Source organism: Azolla caroliniana, unplaced genomic scaffold, assembly GCF_043228905.1.
Source record: "Azolla caroliniana isolate FFs.n. ecotype wild unplaced genomic scaffold, voAzoCaro1.0.p SCAF_6, whole genome shotgun sequence".
NCBI classification, from domain to species: domain Eukaryota; kingdom Viridiplantae; phylum Streptophyta; class Polypodiopsida; order Salviniales; family Salviniaceae; genus Azolla; species Azolla caroliniana.
The window spans coordinates 3,818,737-3,835,030 of record NW_028230441.1 but is presented as its reverse complement, the minus strand read 5'-3'; positions in this window follow the sequence as shown (position 1 = coordinate 3,835,030).

Genomic DNA, 16,294 nt, shown 5'->3' with positions numbered 1-16,294 from the left:
GTTCTAGTCGGATTTGAACCCGAGTCGGTTCGGCTTCGGAACTTGCTCAAATTGACTCCGGTAACTTGAGGGACAGAACCGGCTGGTCTTCCCGAATGTCGCCGAGTCGGAGTGAGCCCGGTTCGCTTCGGATATATATGCCGAGTACCGATTATTGAAACCGATTATCTGGACCGATTCGGCTTCGGTTGACTGCAGCGATGAGAGAGACGGATCCGACTGATCCTCCCGAATGTCGATCAGCCAGATGAAGCACGAATTTGGGTTGTTGTCAGAGTTGCACAAGGGGATTTCACCTCGAGCGGTTACGATCACAGGGGACAGAGTACAACCTGCTGGCTTACTCCAAGCAAGGGGATCTAACGCGATGAGGTGCAAACCTCGTTTTTGTTCTTCTTCTCTCTTTCTTCGAATGACGCGAATACTGTGCAGGCCGTGTTGAGGTGAAGAACCGAATGCTGTGCAGGCGGTGATGACGGCCGAACCTGGCTCTGATACCAGATGTTGTATGCGAGGAAGGTCGTCAATGCGGAAGATCGAGAAGCATTCGATCCCTGTTTCTTCCCTGTGTATGATGGAATGTAGGTCGTTGCACAGAGAGAGAGAGAGACACAAAAGACTCTTTATTTCACAAAGCAACAATACAACAGCCAACCTTACAAAAAGGTTACAAGGTCACTATATATAGTGACTGACTTAGGGCAACTACCCTTTATGCTAATTACATAAATACCAAAAACGGGATAGTGTGAATACGTCCATTATACACATGTATTCGACAGTTTTTCCCTATTAGGGTTTTTCCACGTAAACATCCTATGTCACTTTCTTGTGTACTCTCTACATCCCATTTCTGTGTTTGATTCTTATAGAAGAGACTTACTACTTGGTTGTGGCCGAGCGATATCCCGTGCATTTCTTTTCAATGCTCTACTTGCCACATTTGTCATTAACAATTGTGGGCCAATCAACTCCTTAAAGTAATGAACAAATATCACAATTATTGTAACAGGATCCACTATAAATTCATCTGCTTGGTTCATGTGTATTACATTAGCTCGAGCATAGGCATGATGTAATGATTAAAAAAACAAATGAGATTGGCACTTATTATCAATGAACCCGTCCGTGAGTTGTCGCATCTTAGCATAACGATAACTTTGGCATTGCAACTAAGAAATAGTAATATGCAATTGGCCTAGGATATCCAAAATATCCTCATGCATTACACCAAGAAAGAACTTGTGAGAATTGCGGAAGAAGACCTCATTGTCATTCGTCCGATGAATGATCGTAATGTTTCATAAAGTGATATCCCATGCTTCCCCTTTATGATCCCGTTATTGTGAGAAATTCACCAAAATTTGCTCCATGACAAAATCAAAGTGAGGTTGAAGCAAAAGAGAAGAGGTAAAGCATAGTGGAGGCGTTCCAAGTAAGGATTTATGCATGTCAATTGCATGATTGCAAGCCCTCCAAAAAAATAGGGAAGTTATCGAAAGTTCCTACTTCTTGTAGATTTGTCATTCGAAGTGATGTTGGTAAAAAAGAATCATCATGCATCACATACATTCTATCTAACTAACTCCATGTATCTCTCCCTCCCTCTCTCACTTGTTACCGTACGAGATGTACGAGTGATTGGTAAGTGTGATAAGTGAGGGTGAAAGATGTAATGTGTGGATATGTATGTGTGATTTTATACGATTATGAGTGTGAATGTAAGTGTGAGTGTGGTGGATACAAAGAGGTGTGAGTGAGTGACTAGGTGTGAATGCCAACGGGGCTTGCACCCTTATGGATCTACCCCTTTGTACCTATTTAACCCCTTATGGGGAATGAATGAAGACAATAACCTTTTCTCTCTATCTCTCTATCTCTCTCTCTCTTTGTCATCTCTCTTCCTCTCTCCCCTTAACGTTCCACCCCCTTGGGAGGGGGGTGGTGCCTAGAATGGCACCACCTCCCACCCCACAATGCTTCTCAACATCCTCATGATCTCTCACCATCATACCATTCATCATCTCTACTATTACACCATGTCTATCTTCATTATCAATCATCATTATTATTATTAGTAACCCTAACCCTAAAATGTACAACATCTTTCTCTTTCTCTCTCTCTCTCTCTCTCTCTCTCTCTCTCTCTCTCTCTCTCTCTCTCTCGTGTCCTATTTATATCAATATCCCATCACTGGCCAACACATGGTCGATAGCTTATAAATTGTTAGGAAACAGGTCCCTCCGGATGGGATGACCCGGTGAGAACCGGATGAGGAGTACCCGGCAACGGAAGACCCGGTGAGAACCAGATGAGGAGTACCCGGAAATGGAAGACCCGGTGAGAACCGGATGATGAGTGCCCGGCAAGCACCGGATGATGCAGGCCCGGTGAGGAGTGCTCACCGGATGAAGGGACATATTTGTAAATATGTTTTCTGAGAGTCCATCGTGGCTATATTTGTAAATAGCTAATAAGTCATATTAGTATAAATATGACTTAGGGCAAACTTAGTATGTGAATGTTGTTGTCATTCTTGTTGGCGTAAGATTAGAGCACGTAATAGAGTACAGAGAGAGAGAGGGAACAAGAGGTCGTTGCCTCTGTTGTAACCGCCGCCTGTGGCGAAGATAGCAAGCTCGAGGTCGTTGCCTCGGTGCCCTACTATTGTACATTCTGATATAGTGATAGCTTGCAGTCTGTGGGTTATTGTGGTTTTTCCCTAGTTTGGGTTTCCCACGTTAACATCTTGTGTTTGTTGAACAACAGGGCTCGGCCACAACCGAGGAATAGGATCAACTCCAGAAAACAGGAAATACAAAGTTCACGAAGACAATAGAGAGAAGGGTACACAGGGTGTTTTACGTGGAAAACCCTAAATGGGAAAAACCACGGGAGTCCTCCAACTCCAACTATCACTATACACAGAGATGTACAATGGTGAAGCTACAAGGCAACAACCTTGAGCTCACTGTCTTCGCCACAGGCGGCGGTAATACACAGAGGCGTCGACCTCTTCCTCTCTCTCTCTCTCTCTCGGCTGCTCACGCTTCGCACTCTCGGCTGAAACAAAAATAGCAACAACATAAACTGTTTGCCCTAAGTCATATTTATACACACATGACTTTCGGGCTATTTACAAATATAGCCTCAAGGCGCATCCGGATCTCCCTCCGGGTACATTCGTCATCCGGCTCCGTAGCCGGGGTATTCATCATCCGGCACCGTAGCCAGGGTCTTCGTCATCCGGCTCCGTAGCCGGGGTATTCATCATCCGGCTCCGTAGCCGGGGTCTTCATCATCCGGCTCCGTAGCCAGGGTATTCATCATCCGGCTCCGTAGCCGGGGTCTTCATCATCCGGCTCCGTAGCCAGGGTCTTCGTCATCCGGCTCCGTAGCCGGGGTCTTCATCATCCGGCACCGTAGCCGGGGTATTCATCATCCGGCTCCGTAGCCGGGGTCTTCATCATCCGGCACCGTAGCCAGGGTCTTCGTCATCCGGCTCCGTAGCCGGGGTATTCATCATCCGGCTCCGTAACCGCAACCGGGCTTGCCGTCATTCATCTCCAGACATCCCATCCGGAGGGACCGAAATCCCAACAAACTCCCCCTTCACTTCGGCATGGGATGTCTCTCCAATCCGATCCTCTTCCGGCATGCTTCCAGCTTGTCGGGTGTGAGCACTTTGGTCAGCATATCTGAGCCGTTCTCGTCCGTGTGGATCTTCGTCAGCACGAACTCCTGGTCTTCTATCCTTTCCCGGATCCAGTGATATCTTCGCTGGATGTGCTTCGTCCGGGAGTGATAGGCCGCGTTCTTCGCAAGGTGGATGGCACTCTGACTATCGCAGTAGAGTCGGTACTCCTCCTGCCGGATCCCGAGCTCTCTAATGAAGTCCTTCATCCATATTATTTCCTTGCCGGCTTCAACAACTGCCATGTACTCCGCCTCCGTGGTTGACAACGCAACCGTCTTCTGCAGCCTCGACTGCCACGAAACAGCTCCCCCTGCATACGTCATCACATACCCTGATGTGGACCGGCTGGTATCTGCATCAGCCGACATATCCGAATCGGTAAAGCCGTCGAGTTCGGGCTTACCGGAGCCGAATCGGAGGCACACGTTTGTCGTGCCCTTCAGATATCGGAGTATCCACTTGACCGCGTTCCAATGCTCTTTGCCGGGATTGCTCATGTACCGGCTCACCACTCCGACTGCGTATCCAATGTCTGGTCTTGTACACACCATAGCGTACATCAAGCTTCCGACAGCAGAGGCATATGGTACTTTCATCATGTCCTCCTTCTCAGCCTTTGTCTTGGGGCTTTGCTTGCTGGACAACTTGCAGTTTGCCGGGAGGGTTGACCCGACTGGTCTTGCTTCCGACATGTTGAACCGTTGAACAACCTTTGTCACGTACTTCTCCTGTGACAGCCACAACTGCTTCTTCTTCCGGTCTCGGATGATGTGCATCCCTAGTATTTGCCTCGCCGGACCCAGGTCCTTCATTGAGAAGGTTCGGTGAAGCGCTTTCTTCAGCGCCCGTATCTTGACCTGGTCCCGTCCTACGATCAACATGTCGTCCACGTACAGGAGGAGTATTAGAGAGTCTCCTCCTTCAAACTTCTTCACAAACACGCAGTGATCAGACTGCGTTTTGTGGTACCCTTCGTCGGTCATGAAGGAGTCGAACTTCCGGTACCATTGCCGGGGAGCCTGCTTCAGTCCGTAAAGGCTCTTCTTCAACCGGCATACCAGGTGCTCCTTCCCTTTCTTCTCGAATCCTTCCGGTTGCTGCATGTAGATCTCTTCTTCGAGGTCACCGTGAAGGAATGTCGTCTTCACGTCCATCTGTTCTACCTCGAGGTCCATGCTTGCCGCTATGCTCAGCACCGTCCGGATGGAGGTCATCTTCACTACCGGGGCAAATATCTCGTCGAAGTCGACGCCCTTCTTCTGCTGAAACCCCTTCACCACGATCCTGGCTTTGTATCTCGGGGGGTTTCCGGCATCTCCCGGTTTCAGCTTGAACACCCACTTGTTTCGAAGTGCCCGCTTTCCTTTAGGCAACTCCACAAGTTCATATGTGTGGTTCTCATGCAGGGAATCCATCTCGTCCTGCATGGCACTCAACCACCTGCGGCTCTGGGTGTCGTGCTTTGCTTCTTCAAAGCTCTCCGGCTCCCCCTCGTCGGTTAGCAGCACGTGCTCTGGTTCCGGAAATCTCCGGGGGGCCCTTCTCTCTCTTAGAGGATATCTCCGTTCCGGAGCTTCGGTAACCGGTTCTTCCGATTCTTCTTCATCCGAATCCATTTCGGGATCGGGGCCGGTTCCGGTATCATTTTCATCTTCTTCGGCCGGTTCTGTTTCTTCCTCGTCTTCGGCCGGATCCTCGAGTGCTAACTGGTCCCTTGCCGGTCGGGACTGCTCCTCGTAGAGTTTATCCTCACCGGTCGACTTGGAGCTCTTCATCTTCTTCTCCGACTCCCAGTCGGCGAGTGTCTTGTCCTCCATGAAGATGATATCTCGACTCCTGAATATCTTCTTGTCGACCGGGTCCCATACTCGGTAGCCGAACTCGTCGTCGCCGTAACCGAGGAATATGCATGGCCGGGTCTTTGGATCTAGCTTTCCTCTCCGGTCCTTTGCCACATGCACGTATGCGAGACACCCGAACACCTTCAGATGCCGGTAGGACACTTCCTTACCGGTCCACACTTTCTGCGGCGTGTCCCCGTCCAAAGGTACTGAGGGTGACCTGTTTATCACGTATGTCGCCGTCGACATTGCCTCAGCCCAAAACCCCTTGGGTAATTTCGCATGCGCCAGCATACTCCGGACCCTCTCCATTATGGTCCGGTTCATCCTCTCGGCCAGCCCGTTTAGTTCCGGCGTCTTCGGCACAGTAAACTCGAGCCGGATTCCCTTCGAGCGACAGTACTCCTGGAACTGCCCCCGGTATTCCCCTCCGTTATCCGCTCGTATCGCTTTCAGCTTCTTGCCGGATTCCCTTTCCACTCTCGCGTGGAGTTCTTTGAAGACGGACAACACTTGGTCCTTTGTCTTCAACGGCGCCGTCCACAGCTTCCGGCTGTGATCATCAATGAAAGTCACGAAGTACTGGGCTCCGCCATGTGACTTCGTTTCTACCTGACACACATCCGTGTGCACCAACTCCAATGGTGCGCTACGTCTCATCGGTGGCCTTGAGTGGAAAGAGGTTCGGTTCTGCTTACCGGCCAGGCAATCGGTGCACTTCTCCAGGTGCACATGCTTCACTGGAATAAGACTGTCCTCTGCAAGCCTCTTCATCCCCTTCTCACTCATGTGGCACAGTCTCTTGTGCCACAGCTCACCGGCAGTGTCGGCTGCCACGTTCAGCTCCTCCGGACATAGCCGGGAATTCATCAAGTACAGTGTGTTGACCTTCCGGGCCCGAGCCACTATCAGGCTTCCCTTGCTGAACTTCATGACACCGTTCCGGATGCTACCCGTGTAGCCTTCATCATCTAGCCTCCCGGCCGAGATCAGGTTCAATCGGACCTCCGGAACGTGTCGGACATCCTTCAGCAGCATCTTGCATCCGGTTGATGTCATCAACCACACGTCTCCTATGCCGGCAATCCGGCATGTACCTTCATTTCCCATCCGGACACAGCCGTGCTCACCGGCTGTGTAGGATGAGAAGTATTTCTTCTCAGGGGTCAGGTGGAACGACGCTCCGGAATCAACCACCCAGGTCATCTCTACACCGGCAAGGTTCAGCTCCCTCTCTTCGGTAATGAGCATGATTTCTTCTTCACTTGTCGCGAGTGCCGTCGTTCCTTTCCGGTCCTGCCCTCGCCGATCCGGACCTCTCCGGTCCGTGGCTCCCCGGTATGCACCGTTTCTCTCCGGTGACTTCTTCGAATCGGTGTCGTCGGCTCCGTTGTCCTTTCGGTAATGCCGACAATTCTTCCGGAAGTGCCCTGGCTTCCCACAGTGGAAGCATGTGGGTCTTCCTCTTGACTGCGATCGGGTCCCCGACTTCTCCCGTCTTTGCGGACTCCGGTTCCATTGTCTTCCCCGTTCCGATTCGGTAAGCAGCGCCTTCGAGTCGGAGGCCGGTTCTTTATATCTCCGACGCGCTTCTTCGTTCAAAATACTTGTCTTTACCATTTGTAGGGACAAGTTATCTTCCGTGCAGGAGGTGCTGAGAGTCACCACCAAGTTCTCCCAGCTGTCCGGCAATGTACACATCAGGATGATGGCTTGCATTGCATCCTCCAACGGGAACTTGATCGCCGCAAGCTGGTTCACGAATCCCATGAACGTGCTCACGTGTTCCACCATATTCTCGCCGTCCCGGTACTTGAGGTTCACTATCTTCCTCATCAGGGAGGTCCGGTTCAACGCATTCTTCCTCTCGTAGAGGCCCGACAGCTTCTTCCACATCTCATATGCGTTGGTGTCGTTCGCCACATGTTGCAGAACACTTACATCTACATATTGGCGGATCGTCGCTACGGCTTTCCGGTTCAGGAGCTTCCACTCCGACTCTATTACTCCCTTGGGTATCTCGGCATTGTCGATCGGTTCGTACAGGTCTCGTACGATGAGGAGGTCTTCCATCTTTATCTTCCAGTCGGCGTAGTTCTGTGAGTTCAACACCATCATGCCCGGAGGCCCACTACCGCCGCCTTCCATTTTCTGTGTTACCGTGCTCTGATACCACTTTGTTGAACAACAGGGCTCGGCCACAACCGAGGAATAGGATCAACTCCAGAAAACAGGAAATACAAAGTTCACGAAGACAATAGAGAGAAGGGTACACAGGGTGTTTTACGTGGAAAACCCTAAATGGGAAAAACCACGGGAGTCCTCCAACTCCAACTATCACTATACACAGAGATGTACAATGGTGAAGCTACAAGGCAACAACCTTGAGCTCACTGTCTTCGCCACAGGCGGCGGTAATACACAGAGGCGTCGACCTCTTCCTCTCTCTCTCTCTCTCTCGGCTGCTCACGCTTCGCACTCTCGGCTGAAACAAAAATAGCAACAACATAAACTGTTTGCCCTAAGTCATATTTATACACACATGACTTTCGGGCTATTTACAAATATAGCCTCAAGGCGCATCCGGATCTCCCTCCGGGTACATTCGTCATCCGGCTCCGTAGCCGGGGTATTCATCATCCGGCACCGTAGCCAGGGTCTTCGTCATCCGGCTCCGTAGCCGGGGTATTCATCATCCGGCTCCGTAGCTGGGGTCTTCATCATCCGGCTCCGTAGCCAGGGTATTCATCATCCGGCTCCGTAGCCGGGGTCTTCGTCATCCGGCTCCGTAGCCGGGGTCTTCATCATCCGGCACCGTAGCCGGGGTATTCATCATCCGGCTCCGTAGCCGGGGTCTTCATCATCCGGCACCGTAGCCAGGGTCTTCGTCATCCGGCTCCGTAGCCGGGGTATTCATCATCCGGCTCCGTAACCGCAACCGGGCTTGCCGTCATTCATCTCCGGACATCCCATCCGGAGGGACCGAAATCCCAACAGTGTTCTCTTCTCTTCACTGTGTTGTGCTTTCATTGCCCGTTTTCTGTGTTTGATTCTAAGCTTGGTTGTGGCCGAGCGTTGCGCATAGGGAGCGTGTAGTTCCTGACAAAGTGGTATCAGAGCGAAACGACACAAAAAATGGACGAATCGTTGGGCGGCATGTTCAAGCTCATCGGCTCCAACTATTCAGTGTGGAAGTCGAAGATGAGGGACATGCTCGTGGTTAAAGATCTTTGGTTTCTGGTTCAGTTCGGGGACAAGAGACCAAACAAAATCGACGCCACGATATGGGAGGTGATGCACATGAAGACAACAGCGTACATACGGTGCTTCATCAACATGAGCCTATACAACAACTTCAATGAAGAGAGCAAGGCTCATGAGCTTTGGGAGAAGATCGGCATTATGTTTCAGAACAAAAATGTTGTTAACCAGGTTTCGGTATTCCGAAAGAGAAGGAGCACCTGGTTTGCCGGTTGAAGAAGAGCCTCTACGGGTTGAAGCAAGCCCCCCGGCAATGGTACCGGAAGTTCGACTCCTTCATTACCGATCAAGGGTACCACAAGACGCAGGCCGATCACTGGGTGTTTGTGAAGAAGTTCGAAGGAGGCGACTTCCTGATACTCCTTCTGTACGTGGAAGACATGTTAATCGTCGGACGGGACCAAGCCAAAATACGGATGCTGAAGAAGGCCCTCAACCGGACCTTCTCAATGAAAGACTTGGATCCGGCAAGACAGATGTTGGGGATGCATATCATCCGGAACCGGTCAATGAAGCAATTGTGGCTGTCACAGGAGAAGTACGTGACAAAGGTGCTTCAGCGGTTGAACATGTTGGAAGCGAAACTGGTCGGATCGACACTTCCGGCAAATTGCAGGTTATCCGGCAAGCAAAGCCCGAAGACGAAAGCAGAGAAGGTTGATATGATGAAGGTTCCATATGCCTCTGTTGTCGGGAGCTTAATGTACGCAATGGTGTGTACCCGACCGGATATTGGATACGCAGTCGGAGTGGTGAGCCGGTTCATGAGCAATCCCGGCAAGGAGCACTAGAATGCGATCAAATGGATACTCCGGTACTTGAAGGGCACTTAGAATATGTGTCTTCGATTCAGCTCCGGTAAACCTCAACTTGACGATTTTACCGATTCGGACATGTCGGCTGATGTGGATACCAGCCGGTCTACATCCGGGTATGTAATGACATATGCAAGGGGAGCTGTTTCGTGGCAATCAAGGCTGCAGAAGACGGTTGCGTTGTCAACCACGGAGGCGGAGTACATGGCAGTTATGGAAGCCGGCAAGGAAATATTATGGATGAAGGACTTCATCGGAGAGCTCGGTATCCGGCAAGATGAATATCAGCTCTATTGCGACAGTCAAAGTGCCATCCACCTTGCTAAGAATGCGGCTTACCATTCCCGGACGAAGCATATCCAGCGTAGGTATCACTGGATCCGGGAGTAGATGACCATGAGTTCGCGCTGACGAAGATCCACACGGCCGAGAACGGGTCAGATATGCTGACCAAAGTACTGACACTTGACAAGTTGGATGCATGTTGGAAGTAGGTCAGACTACTAAGACATCCCATGCCGGAGTGAAGGGGGAGTTTGTTAGGAAACAGGTCCCTCCGGATGGGATGACCCGATGAGAACCGAATGAGGAGTACCCAGCAACGGAAGACCCGGTGAGAACCGGATGAGGAGTACCCGGCAACGGAAGACCCGGTGAGAACCGGATGAGGAGTACCCGGAAACGGAAGACCCGGTGGGAACCGGATGATGAGTGCCCGGCAAGCACCGGATGATGCAGGCCCGGTGAGGAGTGCTCACCGGATGAAGGGACATATTTGTAAATATGTTTTCTGAGAGTCCATTGTGGCTATATTTGTAAATAGCCGAAAAGTCATATTAGTATAAATATGACTTAGGGCAAACTTAGTATGTGAATGTTGTTGTCATTCTTGTTGGCGTAAGATTAGAGCATGTAATAGAGTACAGAGAGAGAGAGAGAGGGAACAAGAGGTTGCCTCTGTTGTAACCGCCGCTTGTGGCGAAGATAGCAAGCTCGAGGTCATTGCCTTGGTGCTCTACTATTGCACATTCTGATATAGTGATAGCTTGCAGTCTGTGGGTTATTGTGGTTTTTCCCTAGTTTGGGTTTTCCACGTTAACATCTTGTGTTCTCTTCTCTTCACTGTGTCGTGCTTTCGTTGCCCGTTTTTTGTGTTTGATTCTAAGCTTAGTTGTGGCCGAGCGTTGCGCATAGGGAGCGTGTAGTTCTCCTGACACAAATTTATATATTTCAATATATATGAGCATCTATATCTAATGATATGTGTGTTAGGGGAGGGGGGGGGGGGGGGGGGAAGCTCTATGGTCCTTACACACTTGCCTTGTGTAGGCATCTACATTTCGATAATATAGGAACCTTAAAACTCCAATGCCCTCCTTATGAGCAGATACAAAAATCCTTGAATTGCTCTCTAGTGTTGACCTAAGGTAAATAATCAACAATCCAACATCAACCCACACCCAATAATTGGTGATTCCATTACCAATTGCCATCAGTGATCCTCAAATCCGGTTTTCCTCAATCTACATCAATTCCAACAATGTTTATTGGGAGAGCCTTTTGTTAGTATATTTATGACATTTTCCAATGTATGCAAATTTAGTCACTTAATTTGGTTCTTCTTAACACGGTCTTGTACGAAGTGATATCATACAAAAATTATGGTACAATGGACACTATCCAAGTATGAATACTAAAGTACATCCCTACACCCACTCCAAAGCTCAAGCCTTGATTTGTTGTATCACTTATTTACCACATGATGACTTTCATTGCTTCCAATGCTTCTCATCATGATTTACCATGAACTTGTTCACAACACACTTTGTATGTTATGCTTGGCTTGGTGTCAACCATTGCATACATCAAGGTGCCGATGGTAGATGAGCATGGAATGTTCCTCATTTGTCGGCAGTACTCCTTGCACACTCTTAGGTAGGTCACCATCTATGGATCACGAGGTTTGGCCCTAGTAACATACAACCATTGGAGTACCTTCATGGCGCACTTCTTTGGGATAAGTGAACTCATTACCCCTCCTATCTTGAATTATATGTGTGCCTAGAATATAGTTGGCCTCTTCAAAATCCTTCATATCGAATTTCAAGCTCAACTTTGCTTTACAACCCAAATGTCCTTCATCATTTTCCCCACGGTCAACATGTCATTCACATAGATGATGAGGAAGATTAAACTATACTCTTTGCATTGCCTTGTATATAGAAAGGAATCCTCACAATTGTAACAAAAAACATTTTGACTTTTTGAATGCGTCAAACTTTTTGTACAATCTAAGTTCTTCTTTATTCAATATACTATCTCCTTCCGGGTTGGAAAACCTAGTAGGTTGCACCATAAACACCTTGTTCTCTAGGTCATTCTGACAAAATGTGATCTTCATAATATCCATCTACTCAAGCTCCATCTACTCCTTGACTAGGTTTACGAGCAACATCCTCAATGTTGTCATCTTCATGACTTGTGAGAAGACTTCATTGAAATTGATGTCATGCTATTGTTTGAATTGTTTGAATTGTTTGTTGACGAGTTGAGCCTTGTACTTTAGGTTAGAAGTACTAAGCGTGTTTTTTTCCAATAAATCCATTTCCATGCAAGACCCAATTTGCTTTGGGTGGATGTATCACATCCCATGCTCGAGTATTTTGAATAAACTCCTCTCACTCCTTATGATAACATCATTATCAACTCCTTTGGGTAGATGTACCATGTCCCATGTAGTGTTGGGACCTGATATGTTTTGGTGTCCTTTGTACATGTAAATACATCATTTCCAAAATCCATTACTAGTTGATTAGCACTTAAGGAAAGATTTATTGAGGAGACATTCATGTGCTACTTGTGTGATCAAAAAGGTGAAGTAATATTCCACTCCACGCATTTCATATGAATGGTTTGCCATCATCTCTTTCATTCCATTGAATTGAACCGTTAGCCATATACAAGCTTATGTCACTTGGGACCAACTTTGGGCTACCCTATTTCTTCTAGCAATCGTAGATTACCATACTCATCCCACACCAATGTCTAGTGGGGTAGGTATAATGGCCCCATTACCTATTGGAGGTTAAATGTAGCATTGTTAGCTTAAAACAAATTTGTTCCTTGGGTTTTATTTGGCTTAGTGTTCTTAAGATGTTCTTTATAGCATTGTTCCCTAGTGTAGTTACGAGTCGCAACCAACTTCTAGTTCTTCATTGACATGAAAGAGCATTTCGTACCATGTGTTAGATTTAATTAAAGAACTATTGCTCACTACCCCAAATGTGGTCAAGAAATCAATATGCTATCACGAATGACCGGTCATTTTCTATACTTGTTTATAGACATGTTGCTCTTTTAATGTGAGGTGTCATTGATAAGAAGAATAGCGCGGAATATTGCTCGACCACAACCGAGTCTTGAATCACAACAATGGGAATGAAACACAAAAATGGGAAGTAGCGAGTACACAGAATATTTACATGAAAAACCCTAATAAGGAAAAACCACGGGAGCCCACAGACTCCAACTATCATTATATGAGAGGAAATACAAAGAGGAGACACAGAGGCAACGACCTCGTGCTCACGATCTTCGCCAGAAGCCTGTTACAATAGAAAGTGCTCGTAGCTACTCTCTCGCTCTCTCACACTCTCTATCTGTATAGTAGTTATACACAATATATGACAACAACCCCTAAAGTGATTGCCCTAAGTCATATTTATACTTATATGAACTTAGGGCTATTTACAAATATAGCCTCAATAGCCTTACTGAAAACATATTTACAAAGATGTCTTCACTTCCGGCTCACCGGGTCCATCTGATCCGGTTTCCGGATCTCTTCCGGTTCTCACCGGGTCTCCTCCGGTTTACGGATCTCTTCCGATTCTCACCGGGTCCACTCCATTCATAACCAGATCCCATCCGGAGGGACCGATTTCCCAACAATCTCCCCCTTCACTCCGGCATAGGATGTCTCGCCAGCCCGATCCGCTTTCGGCACGCGTCCAGCTTGTCGGTTGTCAGCACCTTGGTCAGCATATCCGACCCGTTCTCCTCCGTGTGGATCTTCATCAGCACAAATTCTTGATCTTCTACTCTCTCCCGGATCCAGTGGTACCTCCGTTGAATATGTTTCGTCCGGGAATGGTAGGCCACGTTCTTTGCAAGGTGAATGGCACTTTGACTATCACAATAGAGCTAGTATTCCTCCTGTTGGATCCCTAGCTCTCTGATGAAGTCCTTCATCCAAATTATCTCCTTGCCGGCTTCCACAGCTACCATGTACTCCGCCTCCGTGGTTGACAACACAATCGTCTTCTGCAGCCTCGACTGCCATGATACAGCTCCCCCTGCATAAGTCATGACATATACGGATGTCGACCGGTTGGTATCTACATCAACCGACATATCTGAATCCGTGAATCCATCAAGTTGGGGATTACCGGAGCCGAACCGGAGACACATACTCGAGGTGCCTTTCAGATACCGGAGTATCCACTTGACCGCGTTCCAGTGCTCTCCCCCTCATCGGTTAGCAACTCATGCTCTGCATTCGGAAATCTCCGGGGGGCTCTTCTCTCTCTAAGAGGATATCTCTGTCCTTGGTTTCTGACTACCGGTTCCTCCGTCTATTCCGATTCGGGATCTTGTCTGGTTCTGGTGTCCTCTTCTTCTTCTTTTTCGGTCAGTTCGGTTTCTTGTCCATATCCGGCTAGTTCATCGAGTGTCATCCGGTTACCGGTTAACATCCGGATTTCAACCGGGTATGTCCTTGTGTCCTCAAGCCGGTTTTCATTGGATGATCCGAAGTTCATCACCTTCATCTCCGACTCCCACTTGGCAATGGTCCTGTCTTCCATGAAGACTATGTCTTGACTCCGGAACACCTTCTTGTCGACCAGATCCCACACCCGGTAACCGAACTCATCATCGCTATATCCAAGGAATATGCATGGCCTGAACTTCGGATCCAGCTTTGCTCTCTTATCCTTTGCAACATGCCCATATGCGAGACACCCGAACACCTTCAGATGTCGGTAAGGCACGTCCTTACTGGTCCATACTCTTTGCGGTGTGTCTCCGTCCAAGGGTACTGAGGGCGATATGTTTATCACATAGGTCGTTGTTGTCAGCGCCTCAGCCCAAACCGTCTTGGGTAACTTTGCATGTGCCAACATGCACGAGACTCTCTCCATCACGGTCTAGTTCATCCGTTCTGCTAGCTCGTTCAATTCTAGCATCTTCGGCACGGTAAATTCGAGTCGGATTCCCTTCGACTAGCAGTACTCTTCGAACTGCCCCCGGTATTCTCCTCTGTTGTCCCCTCGAACCGCCTTCAGCTTCCGGCCGGTTTCTCTTTCCACTCTCGCGTGGAGCTCCTTGAAGACGGATAACACTTGATCCTTCGTCTTCAATGGTGAGACCCACAACTTCCAGTTGTAGTCATCTATGAACGTCACGAAGTACTGCGATCCGGCATGTGACTTCGTGTCCACTTGACACACATCGGTATGCACTAGCTCCAATGGTGCATTCCATCTCATCGGTGGTCTTGACAGAAGGAGGTCCGATTTTGCTTGCCGGCCAAGCAATTGGTGCACTTCTCAAGTCGCGCGTCCTTCACTGGAATGAGATTGTCTTCGGCAAGTCTCTTCATCCCCTTCTGGCTCATATGACACAATCTCTTGTGCCACAGCTCACCGGTAGTGTCGGATGCTACGTTCACTTCTTCTTGGCATATCCGGGAATTCATCAAGTACAATGTGTTGACCTTCCGGGCTCGAGCCACTATTAGGCTCCCTTTGTTGAACTTCATGACTCCGTTCCGGATGCTACCCATGTAGCCTTCATCATCTAGCCAACCAGCTGATATCAGGTTCAGTCGAACCTCCGGAACGTGTCGGACATCCTTCAGCAGCAACTTGCATCCGGTTGATGTCGTCAACAACACATCACCTATGCCGATGATTCGGCATGAACCTTCATTCCCCATCAGGACACAATCATGATCACCAGTTGTGTAGGATGAGAAGCATCTCCGGTCCGGTGTCAAGTGGAACGACGCTCCGGAATCGACAACCCACGTTGTCTCGTCACCGACAAGGTTTAACTCATTCTCTTCGGCAATGAGCATCAATTCCTCTTCACTTGTCACGATCGTCGACGTTCCTTTCTTATCCGGGCCTCTCCAGTCCGAACCGTTTCGGGCTTCTTCGAATCGGTGGTGCCGGTTTCTTTCTCTTTCCGGAAATGCCAACAATTTTTCTGGAAGTGTCCTGACTTCCCCCAATAGAATCACGTAGTCCTCCCCCTTGACTTCGACCTTGTCCCCAATTTCTCCCGGTTTTGGGGACTCCGATACCGACCTCTTCCCCAGTTGTGATCATCTTCCGTGACCAAGGACTTCGGATCGGTTCCAGACTCCCGGTCCTTCCGGTGAGCTTCTTCATCTAGCAAGCTTGACTTTACCCTTGCTAGGGACAACTGCTTTCTTTCCGGCTCGGCGTTGCCCAACGTGACAACTAACATCTCCCAACTATTCGGGAGGGAACCGAGCAGGAGCAATGTGAGTACCTCATTGGCGAGAGGTACTTTCAACGAGGTTGCTTGATGCATTAGCCCCTGGAAGGCATTCATGTGCTCCACCATACTGGAGTCGTCTTGGTACCGGAGC